This window comes from Anomaloglossus baeobatrachus, chromosome 2 (assembly GCF_048569485.1).
Source record: "Anomaloglossus baeobatrachus isolate aAnoBae1 chromosome 2, aAnoBae1.hap1, whole genome shotgun sequence".
In the NCBI taxonomy this organism is placed as follows: domain Eukaryota; kingdom Metazoa; phylum Chordata; class Amphibia; order Anura; family Aromobatidae; genus Anomaloglossus; species Anomaloglossus baeobatrachus.
Window position 1 is genome coordinate 347,518,616 of NC_134354.1, and position 25,341 is coordinate 347,543,956.

At 47.0% G+C, this 25,341-nt stretch overlaps 1 long non-coding RNA gene across 1 annotated transcript; it reads left to right on the forward strand.

The window, feature by feature from the left end:
- The first annotated feature begins 6,186 nt into the window (after window positions 1-6,186).
- On the forward strand, window positions 6,187-15,234 carry LOC142290025 (uncharacterized). The gene is made up of 4 exons (XR_012750206.1): window positions 6,187-6,371; window positions 7,435-7,573; window positions 7,650-7,761; window positions 14,271-15,234. It is a non-coding gene; the product is annotated as an uncharacterized LOC142290025 (long non-coding RNA).
- The last annotated feature ends 10,107 nt before the right edge of the window (window positions 15,235-25,341 follow it).

Below are 25,341 nucleotides of genomic sequence, written 5' to 3' on the forward strand. Positions count from 1 at the left end.
TGTCAATGGGCTGAGTTTTTTCACGTCGGCTAGCTTGCGCTACAGCTGCAGTGCTTGCTCCTCACCACGACTTACTTTTGTCGGCGGAACAATAAGGGGACTTGTCGGTTTGGGGAGAGTTTTGGAGCAGGACAATGGTCGTCGCTGCTAAGGGATGAGGTAGGGGATATTTTCGAATGGGAGTGGTTTACGGATGCTGCGGGTGGCTCAGGTTTCGGGGCCTTCTTTCAGGGTCAGTGGTGGGTGGATCGGTGGCCAGAAAGTGGGATGGCGGAGGGCGTGACAAGGAATGTGTCGCTATTGGAAATTTTTCCAATTTTGGTCACACTTCATTTGTGGAGGTACCAGTTGTCGAATAAGTAGAATCCGGTTTAAATGTGACAATATGGGTGTGGTGCTTGCGATTAACCGTGTCTCGGTATCCTCTCCCCCAGTGGTACGAGTGTTGCGGCAGCTGGTGTTGATTTGTTTGAAACTTAATGCGTGTCACAACAGCTCCTGTACCGGGTATAGTGAACCTAATAACGGATTCCCTTTCTTGTTTTCAGTGGGGTAGTTTCTGGGTTTGTGCACCGGAGGCAGACGTCAGCAGCTTGTAGTGCCCTGCGCAGCTTTGGAAATGAGGTCTTCCAGCAGCAGGACCATTGATTTGGGCTTTTTTGGCTGGTACCACGTGGGCGGCGTATCAGGCCACATGGATTCTTGGGGAGCAGTGCGTGAGTGGTTGCAGGTAGACGGCCTGTGTCATTTAGCTTATTGGAACGTTTGGGTAAGGAATTTGCACGTAGTTTGTACATCGGCATTGGAGTATCATTGTTATGGTTGGCTTTTTCGTGGGTGTTTTTTCGGGGCGTTGCGTATTGGCGAATTGGCATCTCCCAGTATGACGTTCACCGGGGGTTGGGGTAGTAGTGGCATCCTAATTTTGGAGCATGGGGATCAAAGTTTGGATCCGGAAATCAAAAAACGGATCAAGTGGGGGCACGCAGGTGGGTTCGTTTAAGGAAGGTCACGGTACCGGGTATGTGCCCGTGGCAGTGTTTTGAGTTTGGCAGGGGTCCACCCGAGTCAGGATGGCCCATTGTTATGTCACGAGGATGGTTCTTTGTGTCCGAATATCAGTAATTAGTGTTTTTCGGGCATGTTTGAGATCATGGGGGTTAGATCCGGTGACTTTTGCACTGCATTCTCTTTGTATTGGGGCGGCGACGGAAGCCTCTATGTGTGGTCTCCCTGCTGAGACAGTTAAACAGATTGGTCGAGGGAAGTCTTAGCGTTTTTAAGTTGTAGGTTCACCCGGCTTTTGTGGATAATTGACCGGGGACGGGTTTTGATAGATTGATTTTTGGGGCCTGGGGGGTGTCATTCTTGGTGTTTGTATTGGAGCTAATTGGTATTGTCGGTTTGTGCATTTTGTTTCAGAACCCCCCACCCCCTTCCTGCCTGGTCTGGATCCTGGGCCATTCTAATGTGTACCGGGGGGCATAGAGAGCAGATGCGAGAGGGAACGGGAGACAGCAGGTTTTCAGAGGGATAGGGTTCTTGTCAGATGGCTCGGGATCAGGGGTATGGGGTGGAATAGGGTATTGCAGGAGGTGCATAGGTATGCCCGTTGCCCGTTTGGACAGGCTCCCTGACATTTTTGTTTTACACGTCAGGGGAAATGGGTGAGCGGCCTTTTCGCATTTTGATGAACGATATTTAAGCTGATTTGTTGCGGTTATGGGTGTCTTTTCCAGGCATGATGATTGTGTGGTCGGACATGGTTCCGACAAGGGTTTAGGCGGAAAAGCACGGTCTGGGGAGAAGCTGAATAAGGCTCGGGTGAAGGTTCATAGGGTTATCTCAAAAATTGTTAGCCGCAATGGGGGTGTTGCAGTACGGCATTTTGAGCTGGAGTGGAAGGATGACGAATTTTGGTAGGGGAATGGGGTGCATTTGAATGCAGTAGGGATTGTTGTGTGGGCCCTTGGATTACAGGGAGGTATTGAGCGGGCTTTACCTTTGCGGGGGGTCTCAGGCACTTGAAGGTTATCAAGGTGCCCTCGTTGTGGCAGGTTTATTGGTGGGTCCTTGAAGTTGGTTTTAAATTAGTTCGGGGAACCGATCCGGGTATGGATCCCCTCATTGGCAGAATGGTTGGTCACCTGGTGATTTTTGGGGGATCCCAACGGGGTATGTCGGGGCCCCCGTGGGTGTTTGGTGGTTAATGGAGGAATAACCCTCTCTGTTTGGTGCTCCTGAGCCAGTGTGGGTAACGGCTGGGAGCAATTTGGTTCTATGGTTTGGTTATGTGAATCACCAGGGTTTTAGCTTCAAGGACCTTACCATAATGCAAATTTCTACATGTTATGTATTTGTTTAATAAATGGCTGCTATGGCCAAAATTATCCAAAGATAAATTGGTGTCTGAGTGGTTATTAACGGATAAGGGGTAATTGAAAAGGGATGTGTATGCTTAATTTTGGCCGGAATCTACAATTCTAGGGTCATGTATTCTGGATCCCTGGATCTCATGTTGTTAAATAGCGGAAGTCTCGTGAAGTTTTTCTAGGTTTGACAATATTTAATACAGAAATCCACAATTTCAGTTCTGGTGGCATGTGTAAGTACAGGAAGGCATTGTCTGAAATCTCCTCCAAGTATGAAAACTTTACCACCAAAGGGAACATTATTTTTGTCGTCAACATGTGTTGTCATAACATCACGTAGAAGTCTATATATAACATTCAAAGAATGGTTCTGTGCCATTGTACACTCATCAAGTATAAAAAGTGTAGTATTTTTTAACTTGTTGGCAGCATTAAGGTCAGTTTTAATCCTGGAAACTGACGTTTCATTGATTGGGATTGGAATGCCATTCAGAGAGTGCATAGTTCATCCTTCTTGTAGCAAATTTGCAGCTATTCCTGGAGTGGCAGCAGGTAAGACTACATGTCCTTTTCCTCTGACATAATGTATAAGTAGATGGTATAAGTAGGTTTTCCACTGCCACCCGGACCATCAATAAAAAAAACACTTAGGCTACATTCACACTTCCGTTGTTTTGCATCAGTCACAATCTGTCATTTTGAGAAACAACTGAATCCTGCAGAGCTTCAGTTTTTTCCACATAGACTTATATTAACCACAGGTTGTGACTGATGGCCTTGCGTTGCATCCACTATGCGACTGATCAGTCGTGAAATAACTGACAGTTGGGCGGAAGCAAGACAGAACGTAACGTTTTTTGTAGCGTCAAAAAAAACACACCGCACAGGATTCAGTCGGCATCCATCATGGTTATAATGGAAGCCTGTGGGCGCTGGAATCCGTCAGAATCTATTAAGTGACTGATTCCGGCGACTGATCCTTTTTTAGCAACAGAGCATGCTCAGAAGTGGAAATTCCTTTCTGGTTAGTAAAAAATTCTCTCTCTCTGTCTCTGTCTCTGTCTGTCGGTCAGTCTCTCTCTCTCTCTGTCGGTCTATCTCTCCCTCCCTCTCACTCCTTCACACTCGCAGAACACCGGCGCGGCGTGGCGCTGCACGGCTGTCACACTGCTCCCGCAGCTTCTAATGCTTTTGAAAATGCCGGCTGCTCATTATTCCATCTCGTATTCACTGCTTCCCCGCCCACCGGCCACTATGATTGGTTGCAGTGTGACAGCTGTCACTCAGCGTGTGGGCTTGTCTAACTGCAACTAATCACAGCCACCGGGTCTATATCGTGCAGTAAAATAAATAATTTAAAAAAAGGCGTGCGGTCCCCCCCAATTTTGATACCAGCCAAGGTAAAGCCACACGGCTGAGGGCTGGTATTCTCAGGATGGGGAGCCCCACGTTATGGGGAGCGTCCCAGCCTAAAAATATCAGCCAGCAGCCGCACGGAAATGCCTCATCTATTAGATGCGACAGTCCCGGGACTCTACCAAGCTTGTTGAGGATAAGAATTAAATAACTACTTAATTCAGCGATTTCATAGACTCAGGTATATAGTTTAGTAGATGTAAACTAACACACATATTTATGAATGCTTTTGTTTCTTACTAACACGTGTGTGTGTGTGTGTGTGTGTATATATATATATTGCATATGTAGTGTTTTTTCCTTAATACAATATATAAGCACATGTAATTTAAAGATGGCTGCCACATCTTGTCTACACCCAAGATGATGACAAGCCCCAGCTGGTCCGGACCAAGCACATAGTTGAAAACGGTCAATTGAATTATACATACATAGTATATAAGATAGATTTGTGTTGAATTTTGTACCACTCTGTCCCTGACGAAGCCTGTTGGCGATACGCGTGGGGCGTACTCCAGGGTCTCCTCTATTTGGAGCTTTAACATCACAGATGGGCATACCATTGGACAGCATGTACCCCTTTCTAGGGTAGTATCCACCATTTTCTTTTTTGCTCTCCCTCTTATAATCAGGATGTATCACTATACTTTGATTATTGCTATTCTGAGGGAATTGGTTTGAACGCCTGGTATAATGTGGAATATGGTTACCCATGCTCCAATTTTGTCACATATAATTATTGTATTACTGTGATTAATTTATATAGTTACACAATTGTAGAATTGCAGTGTGAATATTGCACAATTGCTGTGGTTTATGGAGATACCCTGGTGTGGGTTTTACGGTTTTTAGATGTGTTTTAAATTTGGAATTCAATAAAATCCTTTTTATTAACATACATGTTGGGTGTGCTGCCCTTTATATGCAGTGTCTTTTTCTTCTAAAAAAAATTGTCTTTTACTGCATGTGGCAGCACCCTTGTGTTATTATATAATATATAATCTTGCTGTGCACCTAACTCCTTAATTAATTGATTGCAACTTTTTGGCCTCTATAGGTCAAAATTCTCGAGGTGGCACGCAGACCTATTTGGGTGTTAAATTTATATACTGATTGGTTTTTTGGTCCTGGTGTGGAGGTAGGGAAAATCTTGTTGGATCCATGGATTGGGACGCTAGAGAAGCTGCCTGGCAGGCACAAACAGGCACTCTTTTTTCAGAGGAATATGGCAACGGAAACCTCAGATGAATTATCATTATTAATGTCTGATCTTACAACAACCCATAAGACCGGCATCCGCTTATGGTGGAATATACGTAGTTTAGAGGAATACCTCAAAGCGGTTATTGCTCCTCGAGGACTACGTGTATCTATTTTTCCTGCATGGGAGCCCTGGATTTTCAGGAGACATGGGAACAAGGGCTGTTACAATGCTCAAGCATATTGATAAATATGCTTCTTGAGCATGACAGGACACTCTTGGCAACTACAAGAACAAATATCAAAGATTTGGATGCAAAATTAGCAAGAAATGGGGACACTACACAGGTTACCACGTTTCAGCAGAAATTAAAAGAATCCATGGATAAGTACGAACATGAGATAATTGAAAAAAAAGCGGAAAAAATTTAATAGAGATCAAGTTGATTTTGAAACTAAGGCCGCATTCAGATGGAAACACAGGGGCAATGCCCGTAGAACATACAGTTCCAAATACCAAGCAGGTGCTCATGACAGACAGAACATGGGGAGATCTAGCTCAAGTGATTTTTTATTAACTACCGGCAGCGAGGCAGACACCGGACCCGAAGAGGTAGGCATCACAGGCACACCAAATCGAAGGACAACGAGACCGAAAAAACAAACAGGACCATACAAGATCAACATGCGATTCAGACGGTAGACAAATCCATTGAGATTAATCCATCCAGCCATACCCAGCAGGTAAGAGAAGGTACATTGCAAATCATAAATTTGTCCACATATGCACTCTCAGAACTTGAAACCACAGTATTGAAGAGAGGATTGCCCTTCTCCTCTACAAATGGGTTGGATAAATTTATTTTGATTTAAAGATCTATATTTTTTTTGTCACAGCCTTGTTTTTCAAAACTGGGGAAAAACGGGTTTTTTGCCGCGCTAAGAGACCACGAGCATGAATATAACAATTTGTCCTTTTATTTAGGTCATTCCAACGCGTTTCGGAGACTCATCTGCCTCCTTCCTCAGGGAAAAGAATCTTTTCCCTGAGGAAGGAGGCAGATGAGTCTCCGTGGTCTCTTAGCGCAGCAAAAAACCCGTTTTTCCCCAGTTTTTTTTACGCTGAAAATTTGCTCTGTAACGGGGCCGCTGCTGAACCACCTAAGCGCTCATCCACGTCTGCAAAGGGGTTGTGACTGGCACAACCCTGCAAGGTGAGTGCATTGTTCTTTTCCTTTTCCACCCTGTAAACCGGGTAAGACCCTATTGCGCCTTTTTCTCTCCCATCACAGAAGACAGAAATGTTGAATGATTTCACTTTCAATGACCAACTAATTTTTTGTGACCTTCTGGATCTTCTAAAAGAAAATGAAAATAGCTCCGGTAGAAAAAAATTTCCGCATAAGAATAAGTCCACAATATTACCATCTCTTTTTTTGGTTCCATCTATACGAATATTTTTTGAACTGGTTAAAAGGGATATACTCCAACTCAAAGAAGATATACCTTTAGCATCCAATCTAACACCCCAAAAAAAGGCAGCCATTCAAAGTCTCATGAAAAATAACACCTTCCTGATTAAAGAGGCTAATAAAGGAGGAAACATTGTAGTATGGCCCTTAGAGATGTACTTGGGGGAAGCAAAACGTCAGTTAAGCAACCCCCAATTCTATAATCGATTACCATCTGATCCAACATCTATTTTTACATGCAAACTCCAAAGAATTTTGGATGCTGCATATCAACATGGGGTTATTAACAACACAGAAAAGAAATATATGTGGGTGGAACATCCGGTGATACCCACGTTCTATATGCTCCCCAAAGTACATAAATGTGTGAAGAACCCCCGGGGAGACCGATTATTGCAAGCATCGGGAGTCTATGTGAAAAGGCCAGTATCTATGTAGATTTCTTCCTACAACCCATGGTCAAAAGTATCCCTTCATATGTTCAGGATACTTCAAACTTTATACAGATTTGTAAAAATATCCAATAATCACCACAGTCCCTATTGGTGACTTGTGATGTAGAGTCGCTATATACCAACATCGAGCACTTTCATGGAATACATGCGGTCACGTATTTTTTGGACAAGCAATTACATTCTGACCGCATGCACGACTCTTTCCTGATAGATCTACGGGATTTTGTATTATAACATAATTACTTTCTGTTTGACCAGACATTCGATAGACAGACCTCTGGTGTGGCCATGGGGGTGAGATGCACACCGGCCTTCGACAACCTTTTTTTAGGTTGGTGGGAAGCGACTACTTTATATGCCCTGGACCAATTCAAAACTCGAGTGACCCATTGGTCAAGATATATAGACGACATCTTCTTTGTCTGGAATGGGACAGAAGAGGAATGTCAGGAATTCATAACAATACTGAATCATAATGATCTTAATATCTATTTAACCTGTACCATATCATCTTTTAAGGTCACGTTCTTGGACCTGGAAATTTTGAGAAAAGACGATGGACTCATTACCAACTTATACCGGAAAGCGACTGCGATGAATAGCCTGCTACAATTTAACAGCTTTCATCCAGCACACATTAAGAGGGGCATACTGACAGGTCAGTTTCTTAGAACAAGACAGAACTGTACCGAGGATGGGGAGTTCCGATAACATGCTGAAAGTCTAACTCATAGGTTCCGGGAATGTGGCTACCCCAAGAACATCATCTCGAGGGCATTTCAGAGGGCCAACCAGGAATCTCAGACCTCACTGATTGTGATGAAACAAAAAAGACAAGATCGGCAGGTGAGACTCATCACTACCTACAACAATCAGTGGGGAAAAATAAGAAATATCTTACAAAACCATTGGCCAATACTGACCACAGATCTTCAGACTGGTAATGTGGTCAGTGAATATCCCCTCTTAACAGCATGTAGGGCACCGAACTTGAGAGACACCTTAATGAATAGTCACTTTGTAAAACCCCAAGTGAAACTCAACAGGGGCTTTAACCCTGCAGGTTCTTATCCATGTGGGGACTGCAATGTTTGTCAGTTTATGCAGGTAACCCGCCATAAATTTTGTAACCCACAGGACACCAAAGAACATGTGTTAACAGCATATATCAACTGCAAATCAAGGAACGTCATTTATGCGTTAATCTGTCCCTGTGATATGATATATGTAGGTCAGACCTCTCAAGAGCTAAGGAAGAGGGTCCAGAAGCATATTTCCACCATTAATTTAGCAGCCTCGGACCAGAGAAAGGGTAAGTCCCTTACGCCTACAGCCAGGGGCGTAACTACTGCGGTCGCAGCAGTCGCCATTGTGACCGGGCCTGGGAGGTTAGGGGCACGGCGGCCACCAGGCAGATCAGCAGCCAGCCCCTTTCAGTGAGAGAGGAGCTGCGCTGATCTGTCACAGACCACGTGGCCGCCATATGACCCGCTGCCGCCGCAGACACCGGGCCCCCCTGCCTGGTGTCAGTGGCGGCAATGGGGCCCCCCTGCCTGGTGTCAGCGGCTGCGGCGGCTCCCCCATCACCGCGCCCAGTAATGATGAAGCATAGCGCGGCCGGTGCCGCGCTATGCATCATCATTCTCCCCCTGTGCCTGCGCAGTGACGTCACTCCCGTGTGACTGCTGTGCTGAGTGCACAGAGCGCAGGACGGGAGGATGCCGACAGGAGCACCGGGAGAACGAGGAGAGGGGAGAACGAGCAGCGGTGGAAGAGGAAAGCGGTGAGGACAGAGCAGCGGCTGGGGAACGAGGAGAGAGGTGAGGACAGCAGCGGTGGAAGGAAGAGAGAGGGTGAGTACTTGTGTTTTTTTTTTTAATATAAATTAGTGAGTACACGGTGGCCAGAGCCTTGGGAAGGCTGAATTATACATGGAGGCCTGGAGAGGCTGCATTATACATGGAGGTCTGGGAAGGCTGAATTATACATGGAGGCCTGGAGAGGCTGCATTATACATGGAGGTCTGGGAAGGCTGAATTATACATGGAGGCCTGGAGAGGCTGCATTATACATGGAGGTCTGGAGAGGCTGCATTATACATGGAGGCCTGGAGAGGCTGCATTATACATGAAGGTCTGGGGAGGCTGCATTATACATGGAGGTCTGGGGAGGCTGCATTATTATACATGGAGGCCTTGGAGAGGCTGCATTATACATTGAGGTCTGGGGAGGCTGCATTATTATACATGGAGGACTGGAGAGGCTGCATTATACATGGAGGTCTGGGGAGGCTGCATTATTATACATGGAGACCTGGAGAGGCTGCATTATACATGGAGGCCTGGAGAGGCTGTATTATACATGGAGGCCTAGAGAGGCTGCATTATACAGGGAGGCCTGGAGAGGCTGCATTATACATGGAGGCCTGGAGAGGCTGCATTATACATGGAGGTCTGGGGAGGCTGCATTATACATGGAGGTCTGGGGAGGCTGCATTATTATATATGGAGGCCTGGAGAGGCTGTATTATACATTGAGGTCTGGAGAGGCTCCATTATTATACATGGTGGACTGGAGAGGCTGCATTATACATGGAGGTCTGGAGAGGCTGCATTATACATGGAGGCCTGGAGAGGCTGCATTATACATGGAGGTCTGGGGAGGCTGCATTATACATGGAGGTCTGGGGAGGCTGCATTATTATATATGGAGGCCTGGAGAGGCTGTATTATACATTGAGGTCTGGGGAGGCTGCATTATTATACATGGAGGCCTGGAGAGGCTGCATTATACATGGAGGTCTGGAGAGGCTGCATTATACATGGAGGCCTGGAGAGGCTGCATTATACATGAAGGTCTGGGGAGGCTGCATTATACATGGAGGTCTGGGGAGGCTGCATTATTATACATGGAGGCCTTGGAGAGGCTGCATTATACATTGAGGTCTGGGGAGGCTGCATTATTATACATGGAGGACTGGAGAGGCTGCATTATACATGGAGGCCTGGAGAGGCTGCATTATACATGGAGGCCTGGAGAGGCTGCATTATACATGAAGGTCTGGGGAGGCTGCATTATACATGGAGGTCTGGGGAGGCTGCATTATTATACATGGAGGCCTTGGAGAGGCTGCATTATACATTGAGGTCTGGGGAGGCTGCATTATTATACATGGAGGACTGGAGAGGCTGCATTATACATGGAGGTCTGGGGAGGCTGCATTATTATACATGGAGACCTGGAGAGGCTGCATTATACATTGAGACCTGGAGAGGCTGCATTATACATGGAGGCCTGGAGAGGCTGTATTATACATGGAGGCCTAGAGAGGCTGCATTATACAGGGAGGCCTGGAGAGGCTGCATTATACATGGAGGCCTGGAGAGGCTGCATTATACATGGAGGTCTGGGGAGGCTGCATTATACATGGAGGTCTGGGGAGGCTGCATTATTATATATGGAGGCCTGGAGAGGCTGTATTATACATTGAGGTCTGGAGAGGCTCCATTATTATACATGGTGGACTGGAGAGGCTGCATTATACGTGGAAGTCTGGGGAGGCTGCATTATTATACATGGAGGCCTGGAGAGGCTGCATTATACATGGAGGTCTGGGGAGACTGCATTATTATACATGGAGGTCTGGGGAGGCTGCATTATTATACATGGAGGTCTGGGGAGGCTGCATTATTATACATGGAGGCCTGGAGAGGCTGCATTATACATGGAGGCCTGGAGATACGGGAGGCTGCATTATACATGGAGGCCTGGAGAGGCTGCATTATACATGGAGGCCTGGGGAGGCTGGCTGCTATATTCTACATGGAGGCCTGGAGAGGCTGGTTGCTATATTAAACATGGAGGCCTTGAGAGGCTGGCTGCTATATTATACATGGAGGCCTGGAGAGGCTGGCTGCTATATTATACATGGAGGCCTGGAGAGGCTGGCTGCTATATTATACATGGAGGCCTGGAGAGGCTGGCTGTATTATACATGGAGGCCTGGGGAGGCTGCATTATACATGCATTTCACTTTTATATCTTATTATTATGTAATTTCTATTTATTGCTGTATTTTATATGTCTAATTATATGTGCACTTACACATAGGTTCCATACATACATGTATTTACATGTGCTCCTTTATCACTTCCCATAGATAGGGATATATATAATCTTGCACTTTTTGTTTTTGTTCACATCACATTCACATTATCACATACACTTTATTTTATGTGTTGTATATATTTGCATGCACGATACCATATCACTATATCACTTATGTGTTTGGCATGGACGTTTTGTCCTAAAAGTTTCCATCATTATGTGCATTAACCAAATATCTTCTCCTTGGTTTACCTTGTCATCTACTGTAGTCCCAGTACATCATATTCCGGGATGCGCGCATGCGGGGATAGTGCAGGGACGCGTCATGGCCGGGGGCGTCTCTATGCAGAGTGAGCTGGGTCACGTGATCGAGCTGCGTCCACGTGATTCGTCACGTGGGGGCGGCCGCTCGCGTCACTCCCCTCGTTTCCGGATGACGTCTCTGGTCAGGTGGCGCTTTCCCGACATCGTCTCGCGCATGCACCCTGTAATAAATCTCGGCGGGAACACTCTCGTATTCTTATTGATTAAGGCTCATTTAAATAGCGTCTGTATCAGCTGTCCCACTACACATCCCTGACGAAGGTACGCCGAAACACGTGTAGGGTGGAGGCTGCCTACACACAGATTTGCTGATGATATATCCATCTATATTTAACCCTTGTTGTTTATCTTTGTTGTTACACTTTGGGTGTTTGTTATCTACAACATCATGTTGCTAATCTAATTGATGGATTTTATCTCCAGTGGCACTGTTGGTGTAATTTATGGGTGGGCACTTGCTGATACTTACCATCATGGTGGTTTATTATAATGCATTCTATTGTTGATCATCTTGATAGCACTTTTGAGCCTTGATATATATTGGTCTATTATATGCGTTCCTTATTTGTAATATTTATATTACCATTTATGATGATTTGGTCTCTGCTTGTGCCTATTCACATTTTTTCCCTACTCTGCCATCTGGTGGCCTTGTATATGTAACTGCACTTTTGCACTTTATTGAGATTACATTCTACCATTTTAGTACTCAGTACTGTGTTGCTAGCCTTCTTTTTCTCACCATTCCCTTGCTTATTTATCTGTACAATTTTAATATATTGTTAAAAAAGAAATGTTTATTTTATTATTTATTGTTGTTGGCTATTTTCTTTGAATCGGTCATTATAATAAACATGGAGCCCTGGGGAGGCTGGCTGCTATATTATAAATGGAGGCCTGGAGAGGCTGGCTGCTATATTATAAATGGAGGCCTGGAGAGGCTGCATTATCCTTGGAGGCCTGGGGAGGCTGCATTAGACATGGTAGACTGGGGAGACTGGCTGCTATATTATACATGGAGGCCTGGAGAAGCTGGCTGCTATATTATAAATGGAAGCCTGGAGAGGCTGCATTATACATGGAGGCCTGGGGAGGCTGGCTGCTATATTATACATGGAGGCCTGGAAAGGCTGGCCAATATGTTATACATGGAGGCCTGGAGAGGCTGCATTATACATAGAGGCCTGGGGAGGCTGGCTGCTATATTATAAATGGAGGCCTGGGGAGGCTGGCTGCAATATTATATCTGGAGGCCTGGAGAGGCTGGCTACTATATTATACATGGGCCTGGAGAGGCTGGCTGCTATATTATACATGGAGGCCTGGGGAGGCTGGCTGTATTACTATACATGGAGGCCTGGGGAAGCTGGATGCATTATTATACATGGAGGACTGGCGAGGCTGGCTGCATTATTATACATGGAGGTCTGGGAAGGCTGGCTGCATTATTATACATGGAGACCTGGGGAGACTAGCTGCATTATTATACATGGAGGCCTGGGGAGGCTGGCTGCTATATTATACATGGAGGCCTGGAGAGGCTGGCTGCTATTTTATACATGGAGGACTGGGGAGGCTGGCTGTATTATTATATATGGAGGTCTGGGGGGGCTGCATAATACAAAATAAAGGACACCTTATACATGCATGGAATATAGGGGTGCATTATGCATGGAGGAGTATGGGGATGGGGATACAATATGGGGATACAATATGAAGTTTTATGGGGTTGCATTATTATTATTATATACGACTATGGGGCTACATTATAATATATGGAGGACTATGGAGACTACCTTATACATGGACTATGGGGGTGCATTATAAAACATTGGGACCATGTGGTGCAGTATAATATATGGAGTACTATGGGGTGAATTATAATATATGGAGAACTATGAGAAATTCATTATAATCATTGGAGGGCTATGAGGGCTACTTTATACATGGAGGACTATAGGGCTGCATTATAATATATGGAGGACTATGTGGTGCAGTATAATATATGGAGAACTATGGGGTGAATTATAATATATGGAGAACTATGGGGTGAATTATAATATATGGAGAACCATGAGAAATTCATGATAATAATTGAAGGGCTACTTTATAGATGGAGGACTATGGGGGTGCATTATAATATATGAAGGACTATGTCGTGCAGTATTATATATTGAGTACTATGGGGTGAATTATAATGCATGGAGAACTATGGGAAATGCATTATAATACATGGAGGACTATGGAAATGTATTCTAATATATGAAGGGTTATGTGGGACCCTTTATACTATTTGGAAGACAATGCTGGGGCCATTATTGTATTTGGAGAACTATATACAAGGGGGGACAAAGATACAATCAGGGGATTGGAACGTTTTGTGCTGAGGGAAAAAGGCTCTTTCCCTCAGCACCCAGCTTTCCCATGCTCTTCTATACATCTTCTCTCAGCACCCAGCTTTCCCATGCTCTGATATGGGAAAGCTGGGTGCTGAGGGAAAGATGTATAGCAGAGCATGGGGAAGCTGGGTACCGAGGACAAGATGGATATCAGAACATAGGAAAGCTGGGTGCTGATAGAGGCATTTCAGATCATGGGAAATCTGGGTGCTGTGCATAAGAGCCAAGTGTCAGCATCATTATCCTGTACCCAGAGTTTCAGTGTCATTATCCCGTACCCCAAGTGTCGGTGTATGTGGAGGGGGGCCCATCAAACTCTAGTTACGCCACTGCCTATTGCCACCCATTTTCTAAATCACCAGAGGGCTAATCCTAGGGGAATACGTGTATTGGGTCTACAAAAATTCAAGGGCAATGGAAGAGGAGGCTCTTGTCATAAGTGGCTTCTTCAAATGGAATCTAGGTGGATTTTTAGATTAAATTCTATTACACCATATAGACTAAATGAGGAACTTCTCTTTACAGGTTTCTTGGGCTAATTAGCGAATATATGATCTGAAGAGCTCCAAGCCATCTGGATGTAATGGGATATGGCTGCATGGATTCAAGATATGGATCTGAGGGAATACATTTCCCTTAAGAAAACTAGAGAACCACGCACGGGAAGTTTACCGTAACATTTTCATAATGGAACCCGAAAATATCAACTTGAATGGGATACATATAAAGAAAGAGAGATCCAGCATAGGAAAGTCATCTTGGACGCCTTTGTGAGGAATATGGACTGACTAGTAACACCACCTGGTATTCTGTATATAAAATATTAAACATAATATCTCTTTATATAATGCAATGTATCATATGTAATGTAAAAATTTTTTATATATATATTTTTTTTTACTATCTGTTGCATTGCTGGGTGGGATGTCATGTCAATATAATTATATTAATTTTGATTAGATCCTTTGACATATTGACCCCAAGTGCCCCTGTTTGTATCTTTGAATTACATGGGCTTATTGCACCCTAATAATAGTTGAATTTGATAGGAGATAATATTTATTGATTACCTCATGGTGTATGGTCAGTTCATGTATCTCCTGAGATTGTCGTAGATATCAATTCCATCCATGAACAGCCTCGGGGCATGATGTATATTGATACTGTAATTTTACATTGGCTATTTTGGTTTAAAAGCTTTCTGAACGTATGGATACAATTATACTCACTTTATTTGTCCCATGTCGATTCGTGTGTGGTGCTTTAAGCGCGACTTCATTCATCATCGGGAAATTCCCCTATGCGCTTGCACGGCTGATAGCTGTGTGATCTTTACGCCTGCTAATGTTTTCATGACAACCGTTGACGCCGGAATTACCATATACACTGTTGCGCATGCGCGATCCCCGACTATTTTTGTTCTCGCGCTCGCTAACATCTCCATAACAACTGCCGACGCCGGAACTACTGTCTCGGTTCACTAGCGTACTGAAACCTGCACAGTATATTAAGAAGAAGAAGAAATGGAGCTTACAAGGCTATTGTTGTAAAAATATCCAAATTTTTATTATACAAAATTCATATTATATTAAAATCGTTACGATCAATATAGAAAAAGTACATATACGGTGCTTACATAGAGAAAAAGGTGAATTACCACACATAAATGGGAGAGCAAAGGTGATAACACCCCAAATAAGCATAAAGGGACAAAGGGTCAAAAGTGAATATAGATGGCTGGCTAGTGACTATGGCGTCTCTGTCTTGATAATAACCATAATTCTATGTAGCCCAATCAGCATAGATCTATAAGGCAGGACAGAGATTTGCCAAATATCAAGCTAAGCATGACAAAAAGTCACAGAATGACCAACAGGTATGGCGCCTTCACCCTGGCTGGACACATAAAGTAGTGTAGCCAAATCGGCATATGTCCGTTTTATGCCGGATAGGGATCGCCGGAAAAAAGCCAGTCACATGAAAAAGACCCTAAGAACCCATAACTTACACATGGTTAAGAAGAGGGGCAAGCACCAGAGCGTCCCAGGACAGTGCCACGAGCCTTCGAAGGCACTAGGAAGGCTCGTGGCACTGTCCTGGGACGCTCTGGTGCTTGCCCCTCTTCTTAACCATGTGTAAGTTATGGGTTCTTAGGGTCTTTTTCATGTGACTGGCTTTTTTCCGGCGATCCCTATCCGGCATAAAACGGACATATGCCGATTTGGCTACACTACTTTATGTGTCCAGCCAGGGTGAAGGCGCCATACCTGTTGGTCATTCTGTGACTTTTTGTCATGCTTAGCTTGATATTTGGCAAATCTCTGTCCTGCCTTATAGATCTATGCTGATTGGGCTACATAGAATTATGGTTATTATCAAGACAGAGACGCCATAGTCACTAGCCAGCCATCTATATTCACTTTTGACCCTTTGTCCCTTTATGCTTATTTGGGGTGTTATCACCTTTGCTCTCCCATTTATGTGTGGTAATTCACCTTTTTCTCTATGTAAGCACCGTATATGTACTTTTTCTATATTGATCGTAACGATTTTAATATAATATGAATTTTGTATAATAAAAATTTGGATATTTTTACAACAATAGCCTTGTAAGCTCCATTTCTTCTTCTTCTTAATATTATGTGCCATATGGAGTGGCGTTGATTTTTGATGCGAGATGTGCCTTGGTTCAATGTTCTTGTGTCTCATGAAACCTGCACAGTGCTGACTATGGGCTGTACGAACCATGGTCGACACTGTGCACACGTGGAGCACCACAAGCCCCAGCTGGTCCGGACTAAGCACACAGGTGAAAACGGTCAAATTAATTATACATACATGGTATATAAGATAGATTTGTGTTGAATTTTTTACTACTCTGTCCCTGACGAAGCCTGTTGGCGATACGCGTGGGGTGTACTCCAGGGTCTCCTCTATTTGGAGCTTTAACATCACAGATGGGCATACCATTGGGCAGCATGTACCCCTCTCTAGGGTGGTATCCACCATTTTCTTTTTTGCTCTCCCTCTTATAATCAGGATGTAACTATGGTTACCCATGCTCCAATTTTGTCACATATAATTATTGTATTACTGTGATTAATTTATATAGTTACACAATTGTAGAATCGCAGTGTGAATATTGCACAATTGCTGTGGTTTATGGAGATACCCTGGTGTGGGTTTTACAGTTTTTAGATGTGTTTTTAAACTTGAAATTCAATAAAATCCTTTTTATTAACATACATGTTGGGTGTGCTGCCCTTTATATGCAGTGTCTTTTTCTTCTAAAAAATGGATTCTTGGTTGAGTTCTCATTTCTATCTCTGGCTCATGAAAAAAATCACACCAGATGTCGCCTGGTTGTTTTGTCAATACCCATGGGTTGGGCGACTTCGGCATCTCATCCTGTGGTTCTGGGGCAACGGACACACAACGCTTCAACCATTTTCTATGCACCGTGCAACAAGGACCATCACTCCCCTCAGGGGTAATCGTATTCACACTGCTTTCTGAGATTTTAATCACGATATACAGAATATTTTCCCACCAGTCAGCTAATTTCCCATCTGGTCGAGTAACTCGTACCAGAACTCGGTTCCCTTGCCGAAATGTTTCTCCAGACACCACCCCCTGGTCGTGGTGGGGATGACTTTGTAATCGCTCTTTTGCCAGCTTATGTACCGCCTCCAGTTTGCACTTATGGTCCCGCATTCACTCGTGCTGAGTTCGATACTTGAACCCTTCCGGCGCTGAAAAGTTCAGTTCCAAGACTTCCTTTCCAGGTCTCCCAAGCATCATCATGTATGGAGAGAACCCACTTGCACTGTGCACATGATTATTGTACACCCACATTAACTCTGGTATCAGCTCAGGCCAACAACTCTTTTGGTCTTGCTCTAGGGTTCTCAACATCTGCAACAGAGTTCTATTGAACCTTTTGCAAGCTCCATGGTCTTGTGGATAGTGAGGGTAGTCCGGTACTGCCACACACCATACAACTGGAGTAACTCTGTTATAAGTTTACCTTGGAAACAGGATCTTTGATCAGAGTGTACTCTTTTCGGGCAACCATACACTTGAATGAAGTGTTTGCAGATGGCTTGAACTGCTGTCTTCCTTTCCCCGAGAAAGCCACCTGGTGTGGCGTAATGCGTGGGATTATGGGTCTTTAGTCTCTTTCCCTGACCTCATTGTTCATGGTGTTATATTATGGGGTATTGTCCTCCTTACCATATCATTAGGGTCAGGTAAGGGGTACTTCTCACATAACGAGATCGCTGCTGAGTCACGGTTTTTGTGCCGCACCAGTGACCTCATTAGCGATCTCGCTATGTGTGACACTGAGCAGCGATCTGGCCCCTGCTGTGAAATCGCTGCTCGTTACACACAGTGCTGGTTTATTTTTTGGACGTTGCTCTCCCGCTGTGAAGCACACATCGCTGTGTTTGACAGCGAGAGAGCAACGATCTGAATGTGCACGGAGTAGGGAGCCAGCGTCTGGAAGCTGCGGACGCTGGTAACTAAGGTAAATGTCGGGTAACCAAGTGAAGCACTCTGCTTGGTTACCCAATATTTACCTTGGTTACTAGCGTCCGCCGCTCTCAGGCTGCCAGTGCCGGCTCCCTGCTCCCTGCACACGTAGCCAGAGTACACATCGGGTAAATAAGCAAAGCGGTTTGCTTATTAACCCGATGTGTACTCTGGCTACGTGTGCAGGGAGCCAGCGCTAAGCGGTGTGCGCTGGTAACCAAGGTAAATATCGGGTAACCAAGCGAAGGGCTTTGCTTGGTTACCCGATATTTACCTTAGTTACCAAGTGCAGCATCGCTTCCACGCGTCGCTGGTGGCTGGGGGCTGGTCACTGGTGAGATCTGCCTGATTGACAGCTCACCAGCGACCATGTAGCGACGCACCACCGACCCTGACCAAGTCAGATCGCTGGTGGGATCGATGGAGCGTCGCTAAAGTGTGACGGTACCCTAACTTGCTTCAGGAATTTACATTCATTAACTTCTTGTACCACTTTTTTGTCTTATCTAGAGCCTTCCTGCCTATGTCATCCCTGCTGCAGGACTTTGATTATATTATGCACTTATGAGATACCTTCCATTTGCTGGTTTTTCAGCACTTTTGGGCAACTTATAGTGGTATATGCATTACATGGATACAATCATTTATTTGGCTATTGATGCCATTGGGGTCCTTTTCTATAGTATCGATTACTAAGTACCTTAATTGGTCAGATTATATTGATATTATATATGCAATTTTTCTTTGCTCCTGTGGATGCTATATAGGTGTCATTTAATAACATGCTGGTTGGACACCTTAACTAGCATTTCATATATATTGCTTATACAATACGTTATAAATGCCATAGGGGTCTTTTGCATTCCACAATTTCCTCATGATATCTTGTATGGTTATGCCTTAGATATATTGCATGTGAAGCCACCAAAAGTATTTTTTTTCTCATAGTTGCCATTCAGTTACTATCTTACACCCTGTAGCTGAATTCACATATGTGTGACTCATTTTCATTAGGTGATACAGTTTTGAGCTCTTTTTTTTCTATATACAGTACAGACCAAAGGTTTGGACACACTTTCTCATTCAAAGAGTTTTCTTTACTTTCAGGACTCTGAAAATTGTAGATTTACATTGAAGACATCAAAACTATGAATTAAAACATGTGGAATGAAACTCTTAAAAAAGTGTGAAACAACTGAAAATACGTCTTATATTCTAGGTTCTTCAAAGTAGCCACCTTTTGCTTTGACTACTGCTTCGCACACTCTTAGGATTCTCTTGATGAGCTTCAAGAGGTAGTCACCGGAAATGGTTTTCCAACAGTCTTGAAGGAGTTCCCAGAGATGCTGAGCACTTGTTGGCCCTTTTGCCTGCACTCTGCGGTCCAGCTCACCCCAAACCATCTCGATTTGGTTCAGGTCTGGTGACTGTGGAGGCCAGGTCATCTGGCGTAGCACCCCATCACTTTCCTTCTTAGTCAAATAGCCCTTACACAGCCTGGAGGTGTGTTTGGGGTCATTGTCCTGTTGAAAAATAAATGATGGTCCAACTAAACGCAAACCGGATGGAATAGCACACCACTGCAAGATGCTGTGGTAGGCATGCTGGTTCTGTATGCCTTCATTTTTGAATAAATCCCCAACAGTGTCACCAGCAAAGCACCCCCACACCATCACACCTTCTCCTCCATGCTTCACGGTGGGAACCAGCCATGTAGAGTCCCTCCGTTCACCTTTTCTACAAAGATACGGTGGTTGGATGCAAAGATCTCAAATTTGGACTCATCACACCAAAGCATAGATTTCCACTGGTCTAGTGTCCATTCCTTGTGTTCTTTAGCCCAAACAAGTCTCTTCTGCTTGTTGCCTTTCCTTAGCAGTGGTTTCCCAGCAGCTATTTTACCATGAAGGCCTGCTGCACAAAGTCTCCTCTTAACAGTTGTTCTAGAGATGAGAAGGTGTGTCCAAACGTTTCGTCTGTACTGTACATTTTCATCATGACTGTAATATTGTGATCCAATCATTGTATTTCTTTCGTTGGTGCAAGTGGAAGAACTAATTGTTGTCATATGAACAAATGTTTTTGTTCAATTTTAAATGTTTTTAATATGTGTCACGGTTGTCCTTATGTACACAATAAAGGATTTTGTATTTAACCCCTTCACGACCGCGGTCAGTAAAGTTATGTCCTATTTTTACATGACTTAACCACCAGGGACGTAACTTTACTGCCTAAAGTTCATTTGATTGCCGCGGCCATAGCAACGGCTTTCAAATTATGTCCCCTGCTGTTTCTTACAGCAGGAGACCGTTGCTTGACCCCGGGGGTGGCATCGCCACCCCCCATTGACGATCGTTGTGATTGGCTTTTCAAATCTGAACGGCCAACCACATCGTTCGCACTGGTTTCGGCTACAGCAATGCCTGAACCAGTGCGATACTGTGAGATCCTGCTATGAGGTGCCGCAGCAGCTGCAGCACATCATAGCTGGAGCTCAAACATGGCGCCCCCCAGCCCCTGCAGCCAGGGCTGTATTTTGCCTTCGTGCTGCCCTAGGCACTTTAAGTGGTCGCGCCCCTTAGTGACAATGTAACACTGAGTTTTCGCACACGACATCTGTTTAAGGCAGATCTACTCTGTAAAACACTTGAAAAAGTATCAATGAGAAACGAAGGGCACTAACCCCCCCCCCCCCATGGGAATCACCACAGGCACATCAAAACATAGCATGAGTATAAAATATTCCCACCAAACCGTCCCCACTTATATACTGTGACTGTCACACTGCCCCTAATAAACTACACACTGCCCTCCCTTATAAATTATATCCACCACACCTTCCTCAATTATGAAATATGATCTGCACATTGACCTCACATCATGCTGCCCCCTCCTCACAATGTCCCATGCATGCTGCCCCTTCCTCACAATGTCCCATGCATGCTGCCCCCTCCTCACAATGTCCCATGCATGCTGACCCCTCCTCACAATGTCCCATGCATGCTGCCCCCTCCTCACAATGTCCCATGCATGCTGCCCCCTCCTCACAATGTCCCATGCATGCTGCCCCCTCCTCCCAATGTCCCATGCATGCTGCCCCCTCCTCGCAATGTCCCATACATACTGCCCCCTCCTCACAATGTCCCATGCATGCTGCCCCCTCCTCACAATGTCCCATGCATGCTGCCCCCTCCTCACAATGTCCCATGCATGCTGCCCCCTCCTCACAGTGTCCCATGCATGCTGCTCCCTCCTCACAATGTCCCATGCATGCTGCTCCCTCCTCACAATGTCCCATGCATGCCGCTCCCTCTTCACAATGTCCCATGCATGCTTCCCCGTCCTCACAATGTCCCATGCATGCTGCCCCCTCCTCACAATGTCCCATGCATGCTACTCCCTCCTCACAGTTTCCCATGCATGCTGTTCCCTCCTCACAATGTCCCATGCGTGCTGCCCCCTCCTCACAATGTCCCATGCATGCTGCCCCCTCCTCACAATGTCCCATGCATGCTGCCCCCTCCTCAGTGTCCCATGCATGCTGCTCCCTTCTCACAATGTCCCATGCATGCTGCCCCCTCCTCACAATGTCCCATGCATGCTGCCCCCTCCTCACAGTGTCCCATGCATGCTGCTCCCTCCTCACAGTTTCCCATGCATGCTGTTCCCTCCTCACAATGTCCCATGCATGCTGCCCCTCTCCATGAGCTCCTAATGCTGCCTTCCTCTTTTTCATAATGACACCTCCATGCTGCCCCACTCATCCTAAGACCACCACACTAACGCTTATGCTGAGACACCCCTCCCACACACACACACACACACTACCCCACTCTTGATATTGACTCCCCTACATTGCTCCACTCCATACTGAGCCCACACATGCTGCCCCTTCTCCATAATGAGCTCCCAATGCTGCCCCCCTCTCATTCTGAGTCCTTACACTCCCCCGCCATCGATTTTATCCCTAAAACCTTGTCCTCTGTCTCTAGGATTGGCCCCTCTCTCCCATTCCCCCAGCAGCAGCCGCTCTCCCCCGCCTTCACCAGCAGCCTCTCCCCCAGCATCAACCTCTCTCCCCCCAGCTTCAGCCTCTCTCCCCCCAGCCTCCCCCAGCTTCAGCCTCTCTCCCCCAGCTTCCCCCAGCATCAGCCTCTCTCCCCCAGCTTCCCCCAGCATCAGCCTCCACCCTCCCAGCCTCCCCAGCATCAGCCTCCCCCCTCCCAGCCTCCCCCCTCACAGCCTCTCCCAGTATCAGCCTCCCCCAGCATCAGCCTCTCTCCCCCCAGCCCACCCAGCATCAACCTCTCTCCCCCCAGCGTCCCCCAGCTTCAGCCTCTCTCCCCCCAGCGTCCCCCAGCTTCAGCCTCTCTCCCCCCAGCCTCCCCCAGCTTCAGCCTCTCTCCCCCAGCTTCCCCCAGCATCAGCCTCTCTCCCCCAGCTTCCCCCAGCATCAGCCTCTCTCCCTCAGCTTCAGCCTCTCTCCCTCAGCTTCAGCCTCTCTCCCCCAGCATCAGCCTCTCTCCCCCAGCTTCCCCCAGCATCAGCCTCTCTGCCCCCAGCATCAGCCTCTCTTCTCCCAGCCTCCCCCAGCATCAGCCTCACTCCTCCCAGCCTCCCCCAGCATCAGCCTCTCTCCTCCCAGCCTCCCCCAGTATCAGCCTCCCTCAGCATCAGCCTCTCTCCTCCGAGCCTCCTGCAGCATCAGCCTCTCCCAGCATCAGCCTCCCTCAGCATCAGCCTCTTTCCTCCCAGCCTCCCCCAGCATCAGCCTCCCTCAGCATCAGCCTCCCTCCTCCCAGCCTTCCCCCTCCCAGCCTCCCTCAGCATCAGCCTCCCTCCTCCCAGCATCAGCCTCCCTCCTCCCAGCCTCCCCCAGCATCAGCCCCCCCCAGCACCAGCCTCTCGCCTCCCAGCCTCCCCCAGCATCAGCCTCTCTGCTCCCAAACTCTCCCAGCATCAGCCTCCCCCAGTATCAGCCTCTCTCCTCCCAGCCTCCCCCTCTCTCCTCCCAGCCTCCCCCTCCCTCAGCATCAGCCTCTCTCCTCCCAGCCTCCCTTAGCATCAGCCTCCCTCAGCATCAGCCTCCCTCCTCCCAGCGTCCCCCAGCATCAGCCTCCCTCAGCATCAGCCTCCATCCTCCCAGCCTCCCCCAGCATCAGCCTCCCTCAGCATCAGCCTCTTTCCTCCCAGCCTCCCCCAGCATCAGCCTCCCTCAGCATCAGCCTCCCTCAGCATCAGCCTCCCTCCTCCCAGCCTCCCTCAGCATCAGCCTCCCTCCTCCCAGCCTCCCCCAGCATCAGCCTCCCTCCTCCCAGCCTCCCCCAGCATCAGCCTCCCTCCTCCCAGCCTCCCCCAGCATCAGCCTCCCTTAGCATCAGCCTCTCTCCTCCGAGCCTCCCAAAGCATCAGCCTCTCCCAGCATCAGCCTCCCTCAGCATCAGCCTCCGTCCTCCCAGCCTCCCCCAGCATCAGCCTCTCTCCTCCCAGCCTCCCCCCTCCCAGCCTCCCTCAGCATCAGCCTCCCTCCTCCCAGCCTCCCCCAGCATCATCCTCCCCCAGCACCAGCCTCCCCCAGCATCAGCCTCTCTCCTCCCAGCCTCCCCCAGCATCAGCCTCCCTCCTCCCAGCCTCCCCCAGTATCAGCCTCCCTCAGCATCAGCCTCTCTCCTCCCAGCCTCCCCCAGCATCAGCCTCCCCCAGCATCAGCCTCCCTCCTCCCAGCCTCCCCCAGCATCAGCCTCAGGAAGGAGACCCCGGAAGTGCAGGCGCCGCCGCCAGCAGTTCCGGGGTCAATCAGCTCTCTGTGCCCGGCCGCTGCAGTTTGTCTGCATTCGCGTCTTAATTGACGTGGATACAAATAAATAAAGGTGGGCCTCTCCCCCCTCCCCCCTCCGAAAATACAGCGGATTTAATGAATGTGTAAAAAAAAAAAAAAAAAAAAAAAAAAATTTTTTTTTTTTTTTTTTACTGCTAGAAGGTGCCGCCCCCTGCATCCTGCCGCCCTAGGCACGGGACCACGGGTGCCTAATGGTAAATACGGCCCTGCCTGCAGCACTGATTGGAGCGATCGTACTTTTAGTACCACGCCAACGCTGCTGCTGCCGCCACCCAATCGCCACTCCTGCTCCATGTGAGAATTGCGCGCTTCCCCTGATGGTCCCTGCACGCTCTCGTGATGGCCCTGCCCCCTGCCAATGTGCTCCCCCGATCTGCCCCCCGCCGCGATCTGACCTCCGCCGCGATCTGCCCCCTGCCAATGTGCCCCCCTGCCACGGATCTGCCCCCACCGTGATCTCTATTCTGTTCCCATTCTGCCTCTGCTTCTCCGGTCTCCCTCTCCCCCTCTCCATCTGCTCTCTCTCTGACGTCCCCCGAGTCGTCCAAGGTCTTCACTGGCCCGATCACATCTGCCTCCATCGCTGGGTCCTTCCTGGGTCTTCTTCTGAGATGTCCAACTTCATGCCTGCTGCTCTCCTGTAAGAAGCTGTCCACTTTCTGCCTTGTATTCCTCCTGCAGTTCCTCTGGTCAGTGATCCTCCTGCAAATCTTCTGGTTACTGTGAGTATAATTTTTTTTTTTTGTATTTTTTTTTTTCTTTTATCCCCTGTCCGTTTTTACACCGCATCCGTCTGTGTGTCCCGCCGAGCGCTGATCAGTGATGCAGATAACGTATCTGCATCTGTGGTCAATTTTCGGCGGGTTTTGGGGGTTTTGTTCCGTAGCTTGCGTCGTTTTTTTGCATCTCATCCGTGTGTGCGTCCTGCAGCGGCCGAGCACTGATCAGGGATGCACATAACGGATCTGTAGTCAATTTTCGGCGTGACTTTTTTTTTTTTTTTACGTATTACATATCGTCGCTTTTGGTATCTCATCCGACCGTGCGTCCTGCAGCGGCCGATCAGTGCACGGCGCCTGTGCGTTTGAAAAGTCAATTGGCGCTCCTTTTCTTCCAATCCCTGCTGTGCACCCAAACAATTACTTTCTACCACATATGAGGTATCTGCGTACTCAGGAAAAATTGCACAATAAATTTTATGCTGCACTTTTTCCTGATACCGTT